We start from the raw sequence: 22,356 nt of genomic DNA on the forward strand, positions 1-22,356 counted from the left end.
AAGGTTTATTCAAAAGAGTTATTTAAAGGTCACCATCCATACTATAGCATTTTTCTTTTTACATTAGATTTGCATTACATGACTACAAGTAGTTTTACTCGCACATAAAGAATACAAAATTTATCAAGTGTAAATAAGAAATAATTGAATTACTCAAAATAAAAGTATATACAAGATGAAGTACAAAACACTATAAACTATGGATAGGGAACATTTAGATGAAACTATTGAGAACTAATTTACTGTTCAGCCTTATATCGATGTGCATGCATGACACACTAGATTGTGTCACTTTCAAAACTGTTCCATTGTTTCAATTTATTTTCAAAATTCCCCTTAATTCTGGTAGAAGGAATCAATACTGGCTCTTCTGTGTCGGTCAACTTGGTAAAACAAAAGAAATCAGTACACTTAAAAGAATCTAAGGTAAACAAAATTGGCTTCCTTATGTCAGCCGACTTGATTAAAAAAAAATCACCACACTTAAAAGAATCCAAAGTCAGTTTATGGGGTTGGCTTGCTTTGTAATAAAATATATTTTGTATTTGATATCCTGTTGGTAAGTTTAAGCAGTGAGTTTATTGCTTGCTGCCAGTTATGATTATTCAACACCCGGGCTTCTATTTGTTTGCTATATATAATATAATTGATACAAATTGGCATTGATATTTACAGGGCCAAAATTATACACAGCAATAATTTGCTTTAATAATGCTTTTGTAACCCATGCTAGCGAAAAGATTATCATTTGTACTCAAAGTGAATGTATTTTTCAAATAATGATTTTAATTTGCGAGATACCATCGCATAGTTAACCTGGATACAACACAATCTTGGTCATTTTGCACCTTATAACATATATTGCTTGAATGGCAGGTGATATTCCTGTCTCATTTGCGATTTTGGTATCAGACATAAGAGATACACACTACATTAAGGATGCATACACAAGCCGGCATCTGCTACATATACGGAGTTCATGGATATATTTTTTTCTTTAATAAATTTCGCATGATGAAAAAATAGGAATAAATAATTACAATGCAAGGTTTATTTCTTTCATTTTATTTTCAAATAAGTGTTTTGTTTATCTATTTTATTGTACCGTGCAGTGGTTGGGGTGAGGGGCACAAATTCAACAAAAAGTTATTCCGTTTCTCAAGTCTTGGGACATATACTTTGATGAAAAATTTTCACTATAAGTTCTAGGACAGGAAAACAAATTATTATTTTATATTTGCCCAATATATGTAGTAAATAAGGTGTGTGTGTATATAAATGACTAATTCTAAGACTAGTACACCTATGAATGATAAACTTCCCAGATTAATATCTCATATTTCTTTTTTTAAATCCTGTTGATTTCATATTGGTTATAATAATGCTAAATAAAGAGTTTGATCAAAGTCTACGCTCAGCATGTTCAAAAAGTGTTATGATTATTTTAAACAATACTTTACAGCTGCAGTAACATTACTGTACTGTAATCTTTTATTTGATATATTTTACTTACGCTCTTTCTAACCCTCTTCTCATAAGCACTGTAGAGCTTTCTGCGGGATTAGGACTTTACATTCCCTTACCCTATTCAATCCCACAGCTTCAATCCACATTTTTTGTGGTAAACGGGGTCTTTTGGAAAAAGAAAGAACCCTTTTGTCCCATCATCACTATTTTGATTACATCCGTATGCAACGCAGTGCACCATATTTGCTGTACAAAAGCATGATCGTAGGATATATCACATAGACTTTAACATGGGGAAATCAAGCACTTGAATGGCTAGGCTGAATAGAAGAGATAAATGTACGTCATATCCGCTTTTGGTCGCAGAAACTACCGATTGTTTACGGAGATTGCCAAATAATTTTTTCATTTACAAAAGCAGATTTTAAGTCTAATTAAATATCTTTATATGGTGTGCACATGTAATAAATGCATTTTTTTATGACTAATAATATCACACATTTGTACAATATAGGTGGCCAGTGACTTTTAATGGTACTAGTAACTGTTTTGCTAGGCGCTCAGCATTAAGATGTCAGTGTTATGAATGGTTGGCCTGGTGTCAGTGTAATATGGCTGTGGCGATACCTTGCTACATGTTTGAGGCATGATGCCACAGTGCTAGACAATGCTATAAACATCCACACTGCAGAAATCCTAGTGATATGACTCAAATTGTTTAAGCTATGTTAGAAATCCAACACACACACACACACACAGACATACACACTTATATCCCACAGAAAATACTTTTGGTGTTTGGAGAAATTCATGCTCCATGGTGTCAGATTGGTGTTTGGAGAAAGTCATGTACCATTGTGTCAAATTGGTGTTTGAAGAAAGTCATGTAAAATGTTATCAGATTGATAAGTCATGTACCATGGTATCAGATTTATGTTTGGAGAAAGCCATGTATGATGGTATGAGATTGATAAGTCATGTACCATGGTATCAGATTTATGTTTGGAGAAAGCCATGTATGATGGCATGAGATTGGTAAGTCATGTACCATGGTATCAGATTGTTGTTTTGGAGAAAGCCACTTACCATGGTGTCATATTGGTGCATTGAGAAAGTCGCGTACCATGCTATCAGATTCATATCTGGAGAAAGTCATGTACCATTGTGTTAAATTGGTGTTTGGAGAAATTCATGTAAAATGGTATCAGACTGGTAAATCCTGTACCATAATATCAGACTGGTGTTTGGTTGTTGTTGTTGTTTTAGGGTTTAATGCCATTTTTCAGCACAATATAGGCTATACATTGCTAGCTGAGCCTTGGACTCGAACCCACACAGACAGAGGTAAGATGGCAGTGATCCGGAATGGTGAGCACTTTAGACCACGCTGCCACTCAGGACCACTGATTGGCGTTTGGAGAAAATCATATACCATGGTGTCAAATAGGTGTTTGGAGAAAGTTATGTTCGATGGTATCAGTCGTGTACCATGGTATCATATTTTTGTTTGGAGAAAGTTGTGTACCATGGTGTCAAATTGGTGCATTGAGAAAGACATGTACCATAGTCTCCGACTGGTGTTTGGAGAAAGTCATGTACCATGGTGCATGGAGAAAGTTATGTACCATTGTCTCAAATTGGTGCATGGAGAAAGTCATGTACCATGGTATCAAATTGGTGTTTGGAGAAAGTCATGTACCATGGTGTCGAAATGGTGCATGGAGAAAGTCATGTACCATTGTCTCAAATTGGTGCATGGAGAAAGCTATGTACCATTGTCTCAAATTGGTGCATGGAGAAAGTCATGTACCATGGTATCAAATTGGTGTTTGGAGAAAGTCATGTACCATGGTGTCGAAATGGTGCATGGAGAAAGTCATGTACCATTGTCTCAAATTGGTGCATGGAGAAAATTATGTACCATTGTCTCAAATTGGTGCATGGAGAAAGTCATGTACCATGGTATCAAATTGATGTTTGGAGAAAGTCATGTACTTTGATAAGAGATCAACAGGTTTCAAGGAGGAAAATCTTTGCCTGCTTTTTCTAAATGGATAGTTATAGTGGTATAGGTGTTTAACTAAAAGATTTACATTTTCAAGTTAATCCAAAATTACATTTTTACCAATCAAACCTTGAGCACAATGGTCAAGGTAACCATCTTAAAAATTGGTTAGTAATTGGAGGACAAGAAATGGAAAGAACATTATCCCAGTATGATTCCTTACTCATATCCAGCATAGAAAATATCTTCTTTTTCTTTGGGCTCTTGTTTGTCTGAACTCTGGACATAATTCTTTTTTATTGTTGTCTATAGACTTTTGGACTAAATGTGCCTATGAAGTTTTTGGAAAGAGTAACTTTGTGATATATGATGTAAGCCTTGCAATGGAAGAGAGATCATATAGTCCATCCCTTCCAGGGGGCCCCGAGCAGCCGAGTGGTCTAAAGCACTCACCGTTACGGATCACTGCCATCTCACCTCTGTCTGCATGGGTTCAAGTCTTGGGCACGGCTAATATGGGTATGTGAGAAAGCTTGCTGATAGATTCTTGTGGGTTGTTGGTTCTTTCCAGGGTTTTCCCAGGTTTTTCTTCCATCATTAATACTGGCCACCATCTATAGCCTATTGTGCTGAAAAATGACATTAAACCCCATTACAACAACAACCATCCCTTCCGTTGCAAGAAGTCAGGTCAGTATAGATCACATAGTCCATCCCTTCCATTGCAAGAAGTCGGGTCCACATAATCCATCCTTTACATTGTAAGAAGTTGGGTCCATATAGTCTATCCCTTCCATTGCAAGAAGTCGGGTCCATATAGTCCATCCCTTCCATTGCAAGGAGTCGGGTCCATATAGTCCATCCCTTCCGTTGCAAGAAATTGGGTCCATATAGTCCATCCCTTCCATTGCAAGAAGTTGGGTCCATATAGTCTATCCCTTCCATTGCAAGAAGTCAAGCCCATGTAGTCTATTCTTCTATTGCAAGAAGTCAGGCCCATGTAGACCATCCTTCCATTGCAAGAAGTCAGGTCCATGTAGTCCATCACCTCCATTGCAAGAAGAGCAGCAGGGGGGGGGGCGAATCGGACATTTGTCTGAATCGTCATTTGGCTTAATTAATACTTTCTGCACTCAGCGGATCCGGTGTCGTCAGCGCCCGGTAAAGAAAAAGACGACATCGTCGTCGGGGGCTCGTCCAATCGTCATTTAGTTTAATTGATACCTTCTGCACTCAGCGATCCCAGCGTTGTCAGCGTTCGGTAAAAAAGCGCGACGACCGCGTCGATGTCATCGCCCCCCCCTGCTGCTAAGTGGCTATTTACAATTTAACCGAATATTTGGTCGAGTCCGATACGATATCGTGTCCGAGGATCATGTAAATTTATCGTTACAAATCCATGTGGGGTCGACTGAGCATGACTAAAAAAGTTTCGAAAAACATTAAAGTCCATGTCACCGCCGCACCATGTCTGCCAAATATTTCGTAGCGTGTGTGTATCAACGCCGTTGAATACAGCAAGAATATTACAGTTGTCTCTGATTACTTTTGGAATCTGAGTGTATCGTTGAGTGACATATATCACGTCAGTGTTTTTATGCCTGCCTCTGGAAAATATCCTAGCTGGGTTTTTTTGATTGTCTAACATAACATCATCGTACACGACTAGATTGTTAACGTCGCCATCAATATCATCGATACCTGGTGCATCATTGATATCTGTAATAAACTCGATGACATTTTTTTTAGCGATCGCTGATGCATTCTCGTTGAAATCTTTCAACACCTCGTAGCATCGTTGATCATCTACGCTAGGGGCCATTAAATACAACTTATCCCACTTCATCCATCTCATTATTAAATTAACAATTGCGTCTTGCCGGATCCAGATGGTCCGATGATAATCATCCGGATCGAGTTTGGTAACGCTGCAACATGCTTAACTGGTTCTCTTGTTTTAGTCGCTGAAAAGTCAATTATATTCATGTCTCTATACATAAATTATGGATCTATATTGTGTAAAGTGTAGAGTGCGTACTGGCACAACTGATATGACAACCGTTACAACAAGAAATAACAGATCGGCGCTTACTGGCAAGTGTGTACAATGCGGTATAAAGAAATTTAGATTTATTTCTATTAGACCCGGAGATGTTTTAAAAAAAAGCGAGGAGGTGATATTGCAGCCAAGTTATCAAAACTCCCCGGAACCCCGTGGGCAAAGTATCCAGGAGAAAAGCACCTTCCAGGATATAGCTACTGTGGCCCCGGAACACGATTAGATATTAGACTCGATGATCAAAATCAGCCCAAACCCGGTGAGTACCCAATAAACGCTATCGATAAGGCGTGTCATGCTCATGATGTTGCTTACAAAAGTAGCGATCTGCAACAGCGTCATATCGCGGACGTAAAATTAATTCACGCGTTAAATGCTATTCCTGATAAATCCTTCAAGGAAAAATTGGCCTCATGGTTGGTAAAATCGGCTATGAAAGGTAAATTAATGATTGGAAGCGGAGCTTCTCGCGCTGGTAATTGAAAACGCTAGCGTTTATAATAACAACATGGAATCCATCTATTATTCTCCGAGAGGATACTGGAAGGGGAAGGCCGCAATTGGTAAGCTTGCAAGCGCTGCAAAAGTAACGAGGGCCACTGCGGCTAATTGGTTATCCAAACAGGCTATATGGCAAATCTATCTACCACCGCCTAAACAAATCAACTTCTCGCGCTTTGATGTCAGCGTACCTAATGAAGTTCATCAGGCTGATATACTATTTCTGCCGTATGACAACGGTTACAAATACGCGCTAACCGTAGTTGATGTTGCGAGTCGATACAAACAAGCGGAGCCGTTAAAAACAAAGTCAGCAACTGAAGTGGCCGATGCGTTTGAGCGAATTTATTGAAGGGATCCTCTGCGCTGGCCAAATCTATTACAAGTTGATCCTGGTAGTGAATTTCGCGGCGCTGTTCTATCAACGCTGAAACATCATAGCGTCGCGGTACGACGAGGTCATACTGCGCTACATCGTGATCAGGCAATCGTTGAACGATTCAATCGGACTCTTGCTGAACGGTTATTTTGGATATCAGTACGCGAAGGAATTCATCCAAGAAAGACGATCTCGTGAATGGGTCAAAAGGTTGCCAGGCGTAATTGCAGCGTTAAATAACGAGATTACCCGAGCAATCAACATGAAGCCCAGCGACGCGATTAAAAAAAAAGTATATACCCGGAAGATCAAAAATAGATAGCGTTTCCAAGCCGATTCTCGGCGATGTCACTGTTAGATATCTATATGAACCAGGAGAGCTTGAAGGCGGTAAAAAAAGAGCTACTGATCCTATTTGGAGTGTTACCACACATAACATATCAACGATAACACGATCAACTGATAGGCCCCCGATCTATAGACTGGATTCAACTGCCCCACAGCGGGGGTTTACACGCGAGCATCTACAAGTGATACCTGACGATACTCAATTACCCCCGCGTGGTCTTAACTAGCGCCGTTGCGTCTATTGCACTCAAGACAGGTCAACCTCACATTGGTTTTGACATGACCGAGACTGTTATCGATTCTGTCCACGGTAAATTGGCGAGCGTCTTTATCCGAATAGCGCCAACTCATTATACAATTGCAACTCGCGCAGTGATTATTCTGTTGTTGTCGTAACGCAATTATTAATTCGGCATCAATATCAAATTGCCGCTGTTTTTTTTATCCTGTTGGCGGTAACCCGAGAGTTTTCTATCAATGACGCTTGCATCGATGATGTCGTTGTCGTTGGTGACTCCGTCACTGACTCCGTCAATAACAATTCTTCGAAGCTGATTTATCCTTCGTACTCGGGACACTGCAAGATAGACTAGATTTGACCATTCGATGCGATTATCAACCATCCAAACAATTGTGTCCGTGATGGTTAGTCCCTGCGAGGAATGTATTGTTGTTGCGTATCCTAGCGTCCACGGGGATTTATTAGCACGTAGCGCGTCCTCGACGACGCTGATATCAACGAGCACAATATCATTCAGCACGAGAATTTGTTTTTCTGTCCGGCCTGGAATTTCAACTTCAATGTTCTGCCGCCGTGTATCCGCGGGTCTATAGCATAACGGCACTGGACGCGTTGGAAACTTTTCCTTATGCAACGTAAACAACTTCCGCTGAAGTGTGTCTCTGACTATCTTTCTACTCGCTACAATCAAATCGTTTGGTCTCCATGTTTCCCAAAATTCATTTAACGGCGTTTCCGGAATCACCTCGCGAATTATTTCACATTGAATTCTATCCGGCTGTAATCTGATTAATTTTTTAACCTCACGCACTTGTTCATCAAGTGCTCGGTAATCAGTATCGGTTTCTTCATAATAGTCCACAAAGCCCTTTAACCAATCATGTGGACCCTCGCCGACAAATGGTGGTGGTTGGCCATGGTCGCCACACATGATCACCGCTGTATTCGCGAGCAGCAACCACTCAAGAAACATTTGTAAAACATCTAACGAAACAGTACATATCTCATCCCAGATGATAACCTCAGGAATAAATTTTTCCCCCATTCGATCAGGAGTCCACTCACCGCCGCTGTATCGAAAAAAGCTGTGATAAGTAACGGCGTCAACATTTCGTTGTTTTATTTCTCGCGCTAGTCTATGGGTCGGTGTAAGCACGATTATACTTGCCCGCGTTCGAAATAATTCAATTGCCCGAGTCGTCTTTCCTGACCCGCCACAGCCGCTTAAATAAACTGTTTTGTGTCTACAAATTGGATCAGAACACGGTGGTGCATCAGACCATTCCGATAATTTATCACCGCGTAGGTAATTGTTTTCAACGGTGACATCTGCTGACGGGGAATAATCGCGTCGTATTTCATTTTTAATTCTCCATGTACCACAACTCTCGTCCGGACTAGTAAACTCGGCTACGTTTTCCTTATACGCTACGTCAACATAAAACGAATCAACGGCTACTCTAACCGCGATGTCGGGGAATCTATTTATCATCGAGAATAAATTGATAGCGGCATAACCCAGCATAGACGCCCTCAAATGCGGGTATGCCGGGCTGTCTCCATCGCTGTAGGTAACAACTGTACCCAACTTTGTTCCATTGGACAAGAAAGCTGTTTCGCAGTTCACGTATCTATTTTTCGCCACTGCGTCCTTGATTACGAAATCATATTCTGCGTCATCTATAATCAGCCGTGAGCAATATCGTTTTTAATCGCAGTTTTTTCCACCTTGTGTGAACTTACCAATTATTCTTCTACCGAGATCTTTTGCTTCTCTGTTTCGTTGGTTGAATATCCTCCTGGACCATTCGATGATATATTCCTCGTCGGCATCAATGTGTTTTCTGGACTCGTCAATTATGCTATCTAGACGCTCCGGTTCTGGTAACCAGACTTCAGTCTGCGCCCGGTATGATATAATCGCGTCACTGACAATCAACGAAACTAGCATTTTACAATCAATCATATACCGTAGCAGCGCTACTGGCAGCCACTTCTTTTCAGCCATGTGTCTACCGATCCAAATATAGCAACAGCGATGAAGTCCTGCCGCGAATTCAAATGATACTATGCGAGCGAATCCGGTTAAATAAAAATTAGGCAGTGGTCCATTAATAGCAACACGAGTCATTTCATGTCTGGGGTGTCCAAATCGTTTGAAATACTCAGCGGCGGATCCATACCCGAGAAAACTCGCTGGATAACAGGCAACCATATCAACGGAAATCATAGCGTCGCGGTTGTATTCAGTGTTCCATAGTCCACCGTGATAGTATTCCAAACAACTGGATTGTACATCCGGTAGAAATTCCTTGCGTGTTGGACCCCACGCATTTTTCCTCGCTGCAACATGAGCCGCAACCGATGGAATCGTAAAACAATTTGTTAGCAGTTGTTCATCATGCTCTTCAAATTCCATGGCGGTTTTTTTCATCCTGTTGTGAAATGCTTCAGTGCGATATAATTCACCGTTTGGTCTTACAAACTGATCAAAGGTATCAGCGCTGCGAAGTAACCACATTGATACAGGGTCGTTTTTACACAAACAAGCGATAGCATCAAATAGTTTCCTCTCCGCGAGAAAACCATCTTGTATAAATTCCCCCGGGATATACTTTACTGTTCTATCCCGTGGAAACACTGTGATCGCGGGCGTCCATGCGTGTTCGTTATGATCAATAATTTTGATTGGGGCTCCCTTCGATTTGTACTTTGATTCGTGTAATACTTCACCGGTTATCGTTGTAACGGTTATTGGAAATCTCAGCGATGTTTCTAATCTCGCTATGTCGCTGATGGTTGCTCCTCGCTCGCGCACTGTCTCCTCCCACTGGTTGATTTTGCTACGTCGTAAATCAGTCAATTTGTTTCCTCGACACGCATTTGTAAAATGCTCTATTATTCGTTCTGCTACACAATTTATCCCCGTTGACTGTTTCATCGGCGCTAGTTTTCCGATATCAGGTTTCTTATTTAACTGGTATATTCCATAAACAACTGCTGTTTCAGGATACGCTCGTTCATAGTATGGTCTGTCAATTCCGGTTAACAGCCCCGGCTTGGAGTCGCGGCTAACAATGACTGTTTTCTTGTCGCTGAGAACTGGTTCAAATTTATCACGTATGATCCAATTACCTGATTCCACCCGGACAATGAATTTTACTCTGAAGAAATACTTTTTACCGTCAAGTTGTGATATTATCGTTGCTGCGCGGTTGTCGTTCATGGTAGCATCAACAACACCATCAATTCGAAATGTTGACCAACTATGAGATGCACCATCACGCTTGAATTCATTGATACAATCGCGTATTTTATTCAACAGGGTTCTATCATTTATTAACGCTTTTGGTGCGTCCTTGAGGACTCTATCGAGATTGAACCTAATATTTTTCCAGGGCTTAATTGCTGCTAATCTCTCGAACTCATCCATATAATTAAAACAAGTATTTAAATGAAAGAATATAGTATAATGAATCACTGCAAATGGTTAATGATTGGGTCGACAACCCCGTGCAATAAATCATGTAGAGGTGAATTCTGCGGGTATCATTTACAAAGCGTTCGTAATGGTTCTCTTGGCCCCCTCCCGTGCTTGGTTTGCCACGTCGGTGTAAGAGAAAAATCGCAGTTGTGTATCAATTGTGGCGGAAAGCGATACAGGGAACTAAAACGCTATTATGACAAACGAATAAAAAACGCCGTCATTGACCCCACCGCTGACTTCGTCATCAAAACCCCCCAAGACTACGTTGAAAGATTTATAATTAAACCAAATAATAAATTAGACAAGTAGTATTATTATACAAATGGACCAAGAGTTCAGACCTCACCCCTTGCTCGTCAATTACGAGGCATCTCGCGACGGCATTGTTAGAAACCGCAAACTGAAGAAGCCGGTTGGTACCGTAAATAATCAGGGGTATCTGATGTTTACTGCTGGAAAAAAAAAATATCTCTGTCACAGAATCATCTATGAATGTTTTCACGGATTAATCAAAGATAGTCTCGTTATTGATCACATTGATGGATACCCTCAAAATAACAGACTGTGTAATTTGCAAGCTATCTCTCAGAGTGAAAACAGTAAAAAAGGCCAGACTGGTAAATACCCAAAGAAAGCAAAACCCGTAAGGTCATTTAATACAATAACTCACGAGGAAAAAACTTTTCACTCCATGAATGCGGCAGGAAAATATTTTGATATTTGTATGCCCGCAGTACGATTTGTTGCAGAACGAGTATATCAAACAGCGATCTCAAAAAAGACCGGACACAGAATTCGATTTTCGTATATAGATACGAAGTCACCGTGACAAGGTCACGTCTGTTTCAAAGAAAACGAATTGTTAAACACCCCGGGATTGATACGCGGGGTTTCATTTTTTTTATTTAAAAACAAGATGTTTTATAGGAATAATGAATATTGAAGACATCAATAATATATTAGCCGAGATTTCAAAATTAAAAAATCAAGGAATTGAATTATCTGATGGTCTCGACAGTGAAAAAATATTATCCGATTACGAGATTATTAACGAGCAATCGAAACGGGGGCGTTTTACCCTGGCCCGCGAGTACTTTTTCATAAAACGATTACAACATACGATCAATGAAAACTTGTACCACAATGACGCAAATGCATTCATTGGACTATTTACTGCCGTTGAAATAATACGAAAAAAACTCGGACGTGTTTATGAACGACGCCGGGAGATTTCTAGTAAGATCAAAAACATTAGAAGGATTATAGACGAAAACTTCGGCGGGAAATTAGAAATTGCTTCGCAATTGCAATAATGGTAGGCGAATCACTTACTACTCGGCTAGCCAGAGAGCGGCTAGCGGCGCTTAAAAGGTTTATACCGTTACGAGACAGGGTCCGAGAGCAACTTCAAACGCGGCAGCAACTACAAACCGATTTTACTGTTGGAAGCGAACAACTCTTTGCCCCGGTAACTAAAGCGACCAAAGATGTTACGGCGGCAACTGTACCCGTCCTCGATGCGCTTGAAAAGATAGCGGCTCAGACCGAACAAACAAAAAGGTCTTTAGAAACACTCCCTGCAAAAATAGCGGCTGCTACAACACGGAGGCCACCACCACTCGCTATAACCGAACCACAAGAACCTTATGTTACAATGGCCGACGAGGAAGAACTAGGTGCTACCGCAAGAGAACCAGAAGAAGAAATACCGGAAGAAATACCGGAAGAAATACCGGAAGAAAAAGAGAAAAGGGGGAATATACCCCGTAATGTACTTAAGAAGAGCACAATAGATCAAATTAGAGGCTTCAGCAGCGGGGAAGAATTAATTGATTTTACTGCCTCTAATTTTGCTAAGAGCATACGAGATAAGGAGCATATCAATAGCGATTACGAGAAAAATATAAAGACGTTAAAGGATTGGACAAGAATAGTGTATTTAGCGAGTAAACACGAGAATGCATTACCACATCGTGGTGATCCCGATTACGACGCATTCCACAAGGAAGTTGAAAAAAGGGTAAAACTAAAAAAAGGAAAAGGATATTCTGTTGGCAAAGAATCCTACGGCGTTACCTGTCCTAACAGTGTTCTCAGTGATATATCACGGCTAGAGGTACTAATCGGAGGAAAACGAGCCGGAAATAACTCTCCGGAAATAATCAATGAGGCCGCTGATATTTGCAAGCGGTTATTCACGGGCGGTATCATGGACATTGGTGCGTATCGAACGCTCATAGACGAACTCGTGGATGATTAAAAAAATCGTTTTTGTTAATTCTGACCGTTTTTTGCCATTTTTTGACCGTTTTTTGCCATTTTTTGACCGTTTTTGACCGTTTCTTGCCATTTTTGGACTGTTTTTGGTTGGTTTTTGGCAATTTTTTGAGGGCAAAAACCCCAGGAAATCATTTAGAGAAAATCGATGTTTTTGCTGAAAAATCGAAAAAAAACGACTATAGGCAACAAAAAATGACCAAAAATGACTAAAAATCAAGAAAAAACCGGAAAAAAACCGGATTTTTATCGAGGGCAAAAACCCAAGGAAATTTTGATAAAATTTATTCCGGTTTTCCACAGGAGGAAATGTCAGAATAATTATTTATAAGAACTATGACAGTTTCCCCATCGATGGAAACTGGTCAGAGTAAAAAATGTTTTACAAAACTAACCCGCCACACATGTCAACCGTTTGCAAAATTATATAATATTGTAAATCCGCGTCAATTTTGACCGTTTTTGGTCGTTTTTAGCCATTTTTTGACCGTTTTTAGCCATTTTTTGACCGTTTTTTTAGGGCAAAAACCCCAGGAAAATCGATGTTTTTGCTGAAAAATCGAAAAAAACGACTATAGGCAACAAAAAATGACCAAAAATCAAGAAAAACCGGATTTTTATCGAGGGCAAAAACCCAAGGAAATTTTGATAAAATTTATTCCGGTTTTCCACACGGCGGGGGGGGGGGGGGGGAGGGGGGCGGTGATCACAATCACTAATTGGAAAACTGGTGTTTTTATAATAAAGATGATCATACACTACAACCACGATAAACCAGTACTCGTCTACGTGGTAAACTCGCGATTACCTGTTTACCGCGCGTACTATGGAGATGGTCTCGGTAGCACCATTGCGGGGTTATTCACAAGAATGGCTCCAAAAGTAGCGCCGTTAGCCAAACAATTAGGAATGAAGGCTATTGATGGTATTCGTGATAAGGGAATCGGCGCTATTGGAGACGTTGCCGGAAAGGCGCTTTCAGCCGCGCGGGACAAACTAATGTCGTTGGTGAGAAGAAAAAAACAGAAACCACCGGTGATGCCATCAACGACGGTGATGCCTGCAAATGTCAGTAAAGTAATAAATAACGCCGTGGAAGAAAAATTAGAGTCGTTGGCGGCTCAGTCATCCACCAACGCGCCCATGAACACAATAGCGGGGGAGTGGTCTTAAACAGAATTCAGAAAATTTACGACGAAAAAATCGCAATTGAAAACATCAACATGATAAATAATAAGATGTTTGCGCGAACCGCTGATCCCGCGTTTGATATGGATGCCCCAGTGCGCAGGGATGATTCTGTCCGTGATTATCAATATTATTCTTATTATGCAGCGCAACCCGACCTACGATCGCGAATTGAACTTCAAGTCCAAGATACCAGTAAGTACTTTCTGCCGTGTGAAGCGTTTATCGAAATTGAGGGAGAACTCGTGACAAATGCCGCCGATAATGCACCGTACGCAGATGACAATCATGTTCGAGTTGGTTTCGTCAACAACGGTATCATGGCGTTATTTGAGAGCGCCAGATATCTTATTGACGGGCGAGAAATTGAATCAATAGAACGCGAGGTTGATGTTGCAACAACGATAATTGGGTTAGCGAGATATTCGGATGATTATACAAGATCGGCGGGCCCATCTATGATGTTTGCGAAGGACTCCAACTGATAACGCTGACCATTTTCAGTACGTTAACGTGCTGGTGGAAAGAGATACCGCAATTGCTAATCAAGCTGAAGCAGCCAATCCAGATCGCAGAGCAAGACCAGGCGCTGAGTTCACTGTTATAAAAAGTATCAACGATAATTACAATATGGGATTCGCAGCACGAATATTGATGCTAAAAAGACCACGCCGGCAGTTTTCATGCGCGATTCCACTCCATCACATATTTGGATTCTGCAGAAATGTTAGAAAAGTCATCTATGGGGCTAAGCACACAATCGCGCTGACGCGAAGGGGCGATGATAACAATGCAATATGGCGTACTGCTGGCGTCGCTGCCGGTAAAGTCGTTTTAACTAAAATGGCATTGTGGATGCCGGTGTTGACTCCATCAGTTACCACGGAAGCACGATTGTCATCATTTATGGAACAGGGGGGAAAATCGTTGTTGAGTTGGCTAGCGGTAACAACTGATGCTAAAGAGGATAACGTCGCCGATACGTTTACATGGCACTTGGCGTCAAAACAGGGTGTTTCAGCCCCGCGTCATATATTTATAGTGCTACAGAATAGGGAACGATTGGGTAATCAAGAACGCAGCCATATGATATTTGATCAATTAGGAGTCAGGGATGTTTCGCTGAGAATAAACGGACAACAGGAACCATCCGAGGATATACAGCTTAATTACGGCGACAACCATGTCGCACGTGTGTACCATCGATTGCTTTCATATATGGGTCGTGATCAAAACGTCGACACTGGTTTGCAAACATCGCAACTTGATTTTAAAAACCTGTATCCGATTTATTATTTTTCGTTGGAGCATCTTGATTTAACGAGACAATCCGTCGTTGATATACACTTTAGAGCTCGTATAGCCCCGGGTGGTGTTAATTATAGAGCTATTGCTGTCATCCTCAGCGATAAATCAATGCTGCTAGAAGGTGTTGGCGGACGAATGAGAATCATTGATGCGCCAGTGGAAAACATGTAATTGAAAGCACAAACACGTTTACAATAAAATGTCGTATAGTGTCGTCAGTGTAGAGTTGACTGATGGTCAAGTCAAGAAATTACGATCAAAGTCGGCTAAACAATGCGGAACCACAATAACGCTGAAGCCGTCACAGATGGCAGGTGGTAATCATAAGATATCGTTGACGGCGCGTCAAATAAAACATTTCAATAATGCGATGAAGAATAAAAAGGGTGTTCAAATAGATTTTTCAGCCGCAGCAATCAAAAACATGGAAAAGACCGGTGGGATATTTCCGCTGTTAGCTGCGATTCCAGCGTTGATTGCCGCGGCCGCACCAGCAGTGGCTAAGGCGGCGGCGTTGGGGGCCGTTGGTACCGCGGCGGGGATGGCACTGAAGAAGGCAACCGGGAAAGGCTATAAAAAAAAACGACCCGTAGCCGGAAAGGGTCTAAGACTACCGGGGACCCCGTATTCATGGTACTCGGGAAAGGGTCTAAGACTACCGGGAACCGTTTATTGACTCAGGAGTCAATGACTCCCATGTCTAATTTTGATTTAATAGACGCCGCAAACGCGCTAGCGATAAAAAACTTCAGAGGTGTTTTTATGAGGGATCAATTACCGGCGGCACCAAGGAATATTGAAACCGGCATAATTAACCTCGATGGGTCCTCCGGAGCGGGGACTCATTGGGTTGCATGCGCAATTGATCCGCGTGCGATCGTCTATTTTGATTCATACGGGTTAGCCCCGCCAAACGAGTTCATGCGGTATATCCGGGCGTGTTCAGCCGGGGTTTTTTATTCCACGCTGCCAACACAGCAGTTAAGTGACCCACCGATATGCGGCCGTGAGGTATTGAACGTACTCGCGGCTATTTCATAATCGCGGAAACCACCTCATGTGGTTGTAAACGAATACACTAGTGGGGTCGTAGAGGCCCGGCGGGTTAATTAGAAACGCCGTTTTTTTTTACAATAACGATGATTGATATTTCGGGACGACCGGTTTCGGCGCTGAAAGAATCCACGGAAACTCTCGCCACCGATGACATAAAAAAACTAATCGAGGATGAAATCGCCGATACGTTGAATTTAACCAGTGTTGACCCAGGCGAAATAGTTGTATTTCAAGACCGCCAGGGTAAATTGAAATCCGGTAATGTGTCGCTGAATGACGTTTTAATACGACAGCGTGACGCCGCCGAGGACGCTATCGCGTTGTATACCGGCGACGGACGACTCAAACCGGGTGAACATATATCGGCGGTAACATTAGTCAAAGACGGTTTTATAAGGTTGGATAAATCGGTGACCGAACTCGACGCGCGGGTGAATAAATCTACCACCGAGGTGAAAAAATCTGTCGCCGATATACAACTCACTACCGCTAGTTTTTTCGGGACCCCGACGGTAACCGAACCGAATCTTGCAACAATAAAAAATACTATTTCGGAGTTTACAACGCTGTCGGGTCAATTTTACACGTTACGAAAAAATTTTAACAGGGTTGATAGCGCCGTTGATAAATTCCTTGGTAAAAAAAATGTCAAACCGGATGAGATTACAATAACTATAAATGATATCACTGCGTATGGACAGGAAATAAAAACAATCAATCTTGATGTTGCAACGAACAGAAATGGTGTAGACGTGCATGAACGGGAAATAGAAATAATCGGCGCTAATGTTGCAACGATCATAAATAATGTAGACTCGCATGGACGGAAAATAGAAACAATTAAAACTGATGTTACAACGATCATAATTAATGTAGACGCGCATACACAGGACATAATGACAATCAGAGCTGATATTGAAGCGAACAAAAGGGGTGTAGACGCGCATACACAGGAAATAGGAACAATCAAAACTGATGTTGAAGCGAACAAAGGGAATATAGACGCGTATTGGCGGGAATAGGAATAATCAAAACTGATGTTGCAGCGAACAAAAAAGGTATAGACGTGCATACATATGAAATAGGAACAATCAAACTTGATGTTGCAGCGAACAAAAAAAGTATAACCGAGAATACACGGGAAATAGAAACAATCAAAACTAATGTTGCAGCGAACAAGAATAATATAGACGCGAATTGGCGGAGAATAGAAATAATCGGAACTGATGTTGAAGCGATTAAAGACGGACTACCGAGAGTAGCAGAGCAATTCGAAAAAATAAAAATCCCTCATGAGAACACCATCAACACAGTATACACAATTCGGCATGGATCATTCGATTGGACTCCTACACAGAATACAGTAAATATCACCGCAACTGTTAAGGGCATTTATCGATTGACACTGGTTTCAATGATGCAGTTTAATATATTATCGTCGAGTTCATCCGGGTTTAACAATACAATATCAACAATTATAGACAGGAACGCAACTGAACAGTTTAAAATTTATGCCGTTGATGGAAATTTAGCCGGGGCAAACATCACATGGTATGTGGAATTTGTAGCGAATCTAATTAATTAAAAACACTAGCTCTTTTAAAATAAAAATGACCACCAGGGTAATTGAATCAGAGGTATCACCGACGTCACATCAATATCGATTCGATACCGCAAAAGAATTCTCCGCGAATTTGAAAACGCTTTCCGAACAATACCGCGTAAAAATAAAAAAAGTACCGCAGAAAAATAACCACCATCGACGCGGTCGTGTACTCGGTGTCGGGTATAGTAGCCGGTACCGGTGTTATTTTATCCACGGTGACCACGATAGCCCCGATCGCTGTTCCAATCGCTGTCTCCGCAATGACAACAATTGCTGGAGTCGCCAACGCAATCACTAAAAAGATATCATCGTGTTTTCAGAAAAAACTCGACGAGTACACAGTAAAACATCAAATAGTATCCGACGCGTACTCGAAATTATCCGGGTTGATCTCGTTATCGATTGATAATTTGTTCATATCCGATGTTGAATTCTCCACGATGGTCCAGTTGTATAGCTCCGCGATGTCAAAAATCGAGGATTTTCAACTGGAAGCCGGAACCACCTGGTTGTCGAAATTAGACACTAAAAACAACGAATAATAATAATGTCGCTGAACCCCGAAGGGTTTCAATTACTTCAGCGGATCGCGGAGAATACCACTCCGGTACAAACAAATATGATATCGATAACGTCAACGAAACCCGAATTCAGTGTGAACTTTCCATCACCGGTTCCAGTGAAGGAAATAGCGCTGGCAAAATTGCGAGTATATCACAGTTGGCCTAATATCCGAGCGGACGCATTTAACGGACAACAACCTAATAACTCGCTGGTTTTTGCATGGACAAATAAGCCCGATGGGACCCCAGACTGGAATGAGGTTACAATACCAACTGGGTCATACCAAATAGAACAAATCAATAAAGAATTTCAACGCAGGATAAAATCGATCACAGAAAAGAATCAAAAATAGCTATTATGGTTCATGAACCGACGTTATCGTCGACGATTGAAATAAGCACACCGGGGTATATGGTTGATATTTACAACAGTTCAATAAGAACCATACTAGGATGGCCTAAGAATCCACCTCATGAAATCGCCGCGGACAAGCAATCGTATCATGAGATTAATCCCACTTATCGAATTGATTTGTCTATCATAAAAGGCGCGTTATTACCCAGCAGGTTTGTATTTCAAGACAGGAATAACATGCAATGGCATTTTCCGTATAAGCAAACTCCTAAATTGTCCGCCGCGGCCAGAGTTAGTTTAAATGATATCACTGATATGTTTGCCGAGATTAATCATTATTACCAATTACAACTAGAACAGCTACGGGAAACAAAAGAACGAAAACACGTTGAGGTGTTAAATCAACTTATATCAGACATGGAATATATCAATGAACGAATCGTTAAAACAGTATCCGATAGCAGCGATGATAATAAACAAAAATTCCTAACCGAGTATAATATCGCAGAAGCCGATTTACCCAATTTCAAGTTTCCAGGATACAACGCGCCAGAACTAAGAAAGTCTCTTAATGATTTTCTCGGTCCATCAACTCATATCCTCAAACACGATAACGGAGATGATGGTAGGCATATTGCTCCATACAACGTAAATATTGCATCGGTGATAGTGATTAATCTAGTGTGTGATGTTATCGAAGGGAGTTACCAGGTGGATACCAAGCAATCAAATCAAGCTCAACAGGGGTATATCCTTTATTCGTTTTCACCAACAGCCCCTCCGGGATTTTTAATCGTTGAGAGTCCGATTAATCCGGTCTATATGCGATGCCATGATCGGTTTTTAACGAGAATTAATTTTAGAATTACCGATCAGTCAAATAACCTAATTGATCTGCAAGAGGAGGAGTTAGTGATCACTCTGTTTGTAAGATCATAGCAGCAGGGGGGGCGATGACATCGACGCGGTCGTCGATGTGCTTACCGGACGCTGACGACGCTGGGATCGGCGCGCAGAAGGTATTAATTAAACCAAATGACGATTGGACGACCCCCCGACGACGACGTCGTCTTTTTTTTTACCGGGCGCCGACGACACCGGATCCGCTGAGTGCAGAAAGTAACAATTAAGCCAAATAACGATTGGACAAAATGTCCGATTCGCCCCCCCTGCTGCTAGAAGTCAGGTCCATGTAGACCATATAATCCATCCTTTCCATTGCAAGAAGTCAGGTCTATATAGTCTATCCCTTCCAATTCAAGACGTCAGGTCCATATAGTCTCTCCCTTCCATTGCAAGAAGTCAGGTCCATATAGTCTATCCCTTCCATTGCAAGAAGTCAGGTCCATAGAGTCTCTCCCTTCCATTGCAAGAAGTCAGGTCCATATAAGTCTATCCCTTAGATTGCAAGAAGTCATTTCCTTATAGTTTGCCCCTTTCATTGGAAGAAGTCAGGTCCATATAGACCATATAGTCCATCCTTTCCATTGCATGAGGTTGTGTCCATATATGATATAGACTTTAAATAAAGCAAGACATTAAAAGCATTCAGATCTGATTGATCCTGTCCAGAAGTTTAAGAAATCTGGGAATGTGATGCCAGCCATCTTTACATTTGATAAAGATAATTATTTTCTCTAGTGTATTATCGAGTCTTTTTTGGCCTTTTATTAGCCTTACTTTGCCAGTGTGTGACCCACTCTGTTTGCATTGCAAATGTGTAACCCAGACTTGTTCCTCAAATATGATTGAAATACTCTGATTGCTTTGCATCTTTGTCTACTTGGTTTGAATATGAAGGCTGCACTCATGGTGTGTCATGCAGTGAACTATGTTAAATTTAATTCTTGTTTGTAGTTATTGTTTCTTCAAGTCTATGGTAAACAATGATCTAATAACTCTAGCTTATTCACTGTGAAAAATGAAAACATGGTATCAAAATCAGATCCAAAATAAAAACAAAGCAATATAAAAATGGTTATCAAATGATCTATAAAGAATTTCAAATGCACAGGGGGAACAAATTTGGAACAGCTCTTTTCAAAATGATATATGTGATCAGTAACTGACAGTGCCAATTGGGTAAAACAAATTAACACAGATCTGCTGTGGGACAAGTTATAATAATTAATGCTAAAGCATTAAACTCTATAAACAATATATCACACACAAATTCAGTAATGGAAACAGAAATTTCTCTTGTTTCACCTGTTGGAGTCACTCTCAGAGGACATGATTATCCATTCTGTCATTCTTTAAAGTCAGTTGCAAGAAGATCTTCCAAAATTAGCTGGCGGGAGTGATCACTGTCCCCCCATACTCACCCAGCCCTTTGGGCCTCAATTTCTGGCCCATTGGGCCATCATAATTGGTCCCAGGTGCCCTTTAGTCTTAGTACGCCACTGACACAGTATAAGGACAGTAAGAAAAGTAACAAGTTACTGTGAAAAGGACCGATGTGAGGAGATGCTGTGCATATTTTAATACAGAAAAACTGAATTTGTTCAATAGCTGTCATTTCTGTCCATTTGCATACTAAAAATATTGACAATATCCACCTTTTTTTAAGTCAAAACTTCTAACCAATTTCTGCAAATCTCCTGATCCTGTCCTAAGCTGACCTCTCAGTTAAGTTACATGTACAAGGTGAGTAAATAAATCATATTACATGTAGTGGCAAAGATTATAGATTTATCCATATTCATGCTGTAGTTGCAATTTATGTTATTACTTTATTGCATTTGATTAAATTGAAAATCAAGATGTGTATTGAAACTCAATCCCTTATTAAATGTTTGCTTGCATCATCATTCCTGGCAAAGTAAACTAACAAAAGCCAAACAGACTGAATTACTTACTAGCAAAGTAAGGCTAAGAAAAGGGAAAAGTGACTGGAATGTATCTGTTATGTTGATGCATGTTATCAGTGGCTGATGCTGATGTAATTATCATGAAATTGGTGGGGGTGCATATTTGATACCCAATCCTTTAGTTACCTTGTGTTCATTTTGCGAAGACAAGTGTGTCGTCAATATTTTTAAATTTTTTTAATCTGACAGAAACTAGTGCATATACCTGTGACAGCTGTCAAAGGCGAAATCTACGATTAAAGAATGAAAAGGTGCACAACCATTAACTATTAATGATTGCTGAAGATTAAAAAACTTGTATAGGATAAGGATAATTTTGTATCGATTGCATCAATTTTTCACCTTCTGTGTCAATATGGGTATTGGGTATTTGTACAAAAAGAGTATTGGTACATTGATACATCAAGTGTTTTACCCCCCAAAAGAACACCTTAGGTTTATCTAAAATAAGGATACCCCAGTCTCCAAATCCATTACCCTACATGAACACAGTTTGGACTGCATTCACCAAGTCTCCAAATCCATTAACCTACATGAACACATCTTGGACTGCATTCACCAAGTCTCCAAATCCATTAACCTACACGAACACAGCTTGGACTGCATTTACCAAGTCTCCAAATCCATTAACCTACATGAACACATC

The 22,356-nt window shown here is 40.7% G+C and overlaps 1 protein-coding gene across 2 annotated transcripts in view; it reads left to right on the plus strand.

The window, feature by feature from the left end:
* Positions 1–22,356, plus strand: part of LOC149774672 (uncharacterized) — a 76,843-nt gene that overhangs the window by 18,247 nt on the left and 36,240 nt on the right. The window lies entirely within an intron of this gene.

The sequence above is a fragment of the Sinohyriopsis cumingii genome, unplaced genomic scaffold (genome assembly GCF_028554795.1).
Source record: "Sinohyriopsis cumingii isolate HCF-2022 unplaced genomic scaffold, ASM2855479v2 utg000160l, whole genome shotgun sequence".
NCBI lineage: Eukaryota > Metazoa > Mollusca > Bivalvia > Unionida > Unionidae > Sinohyriopsis > Sinohyriopsis cumingii.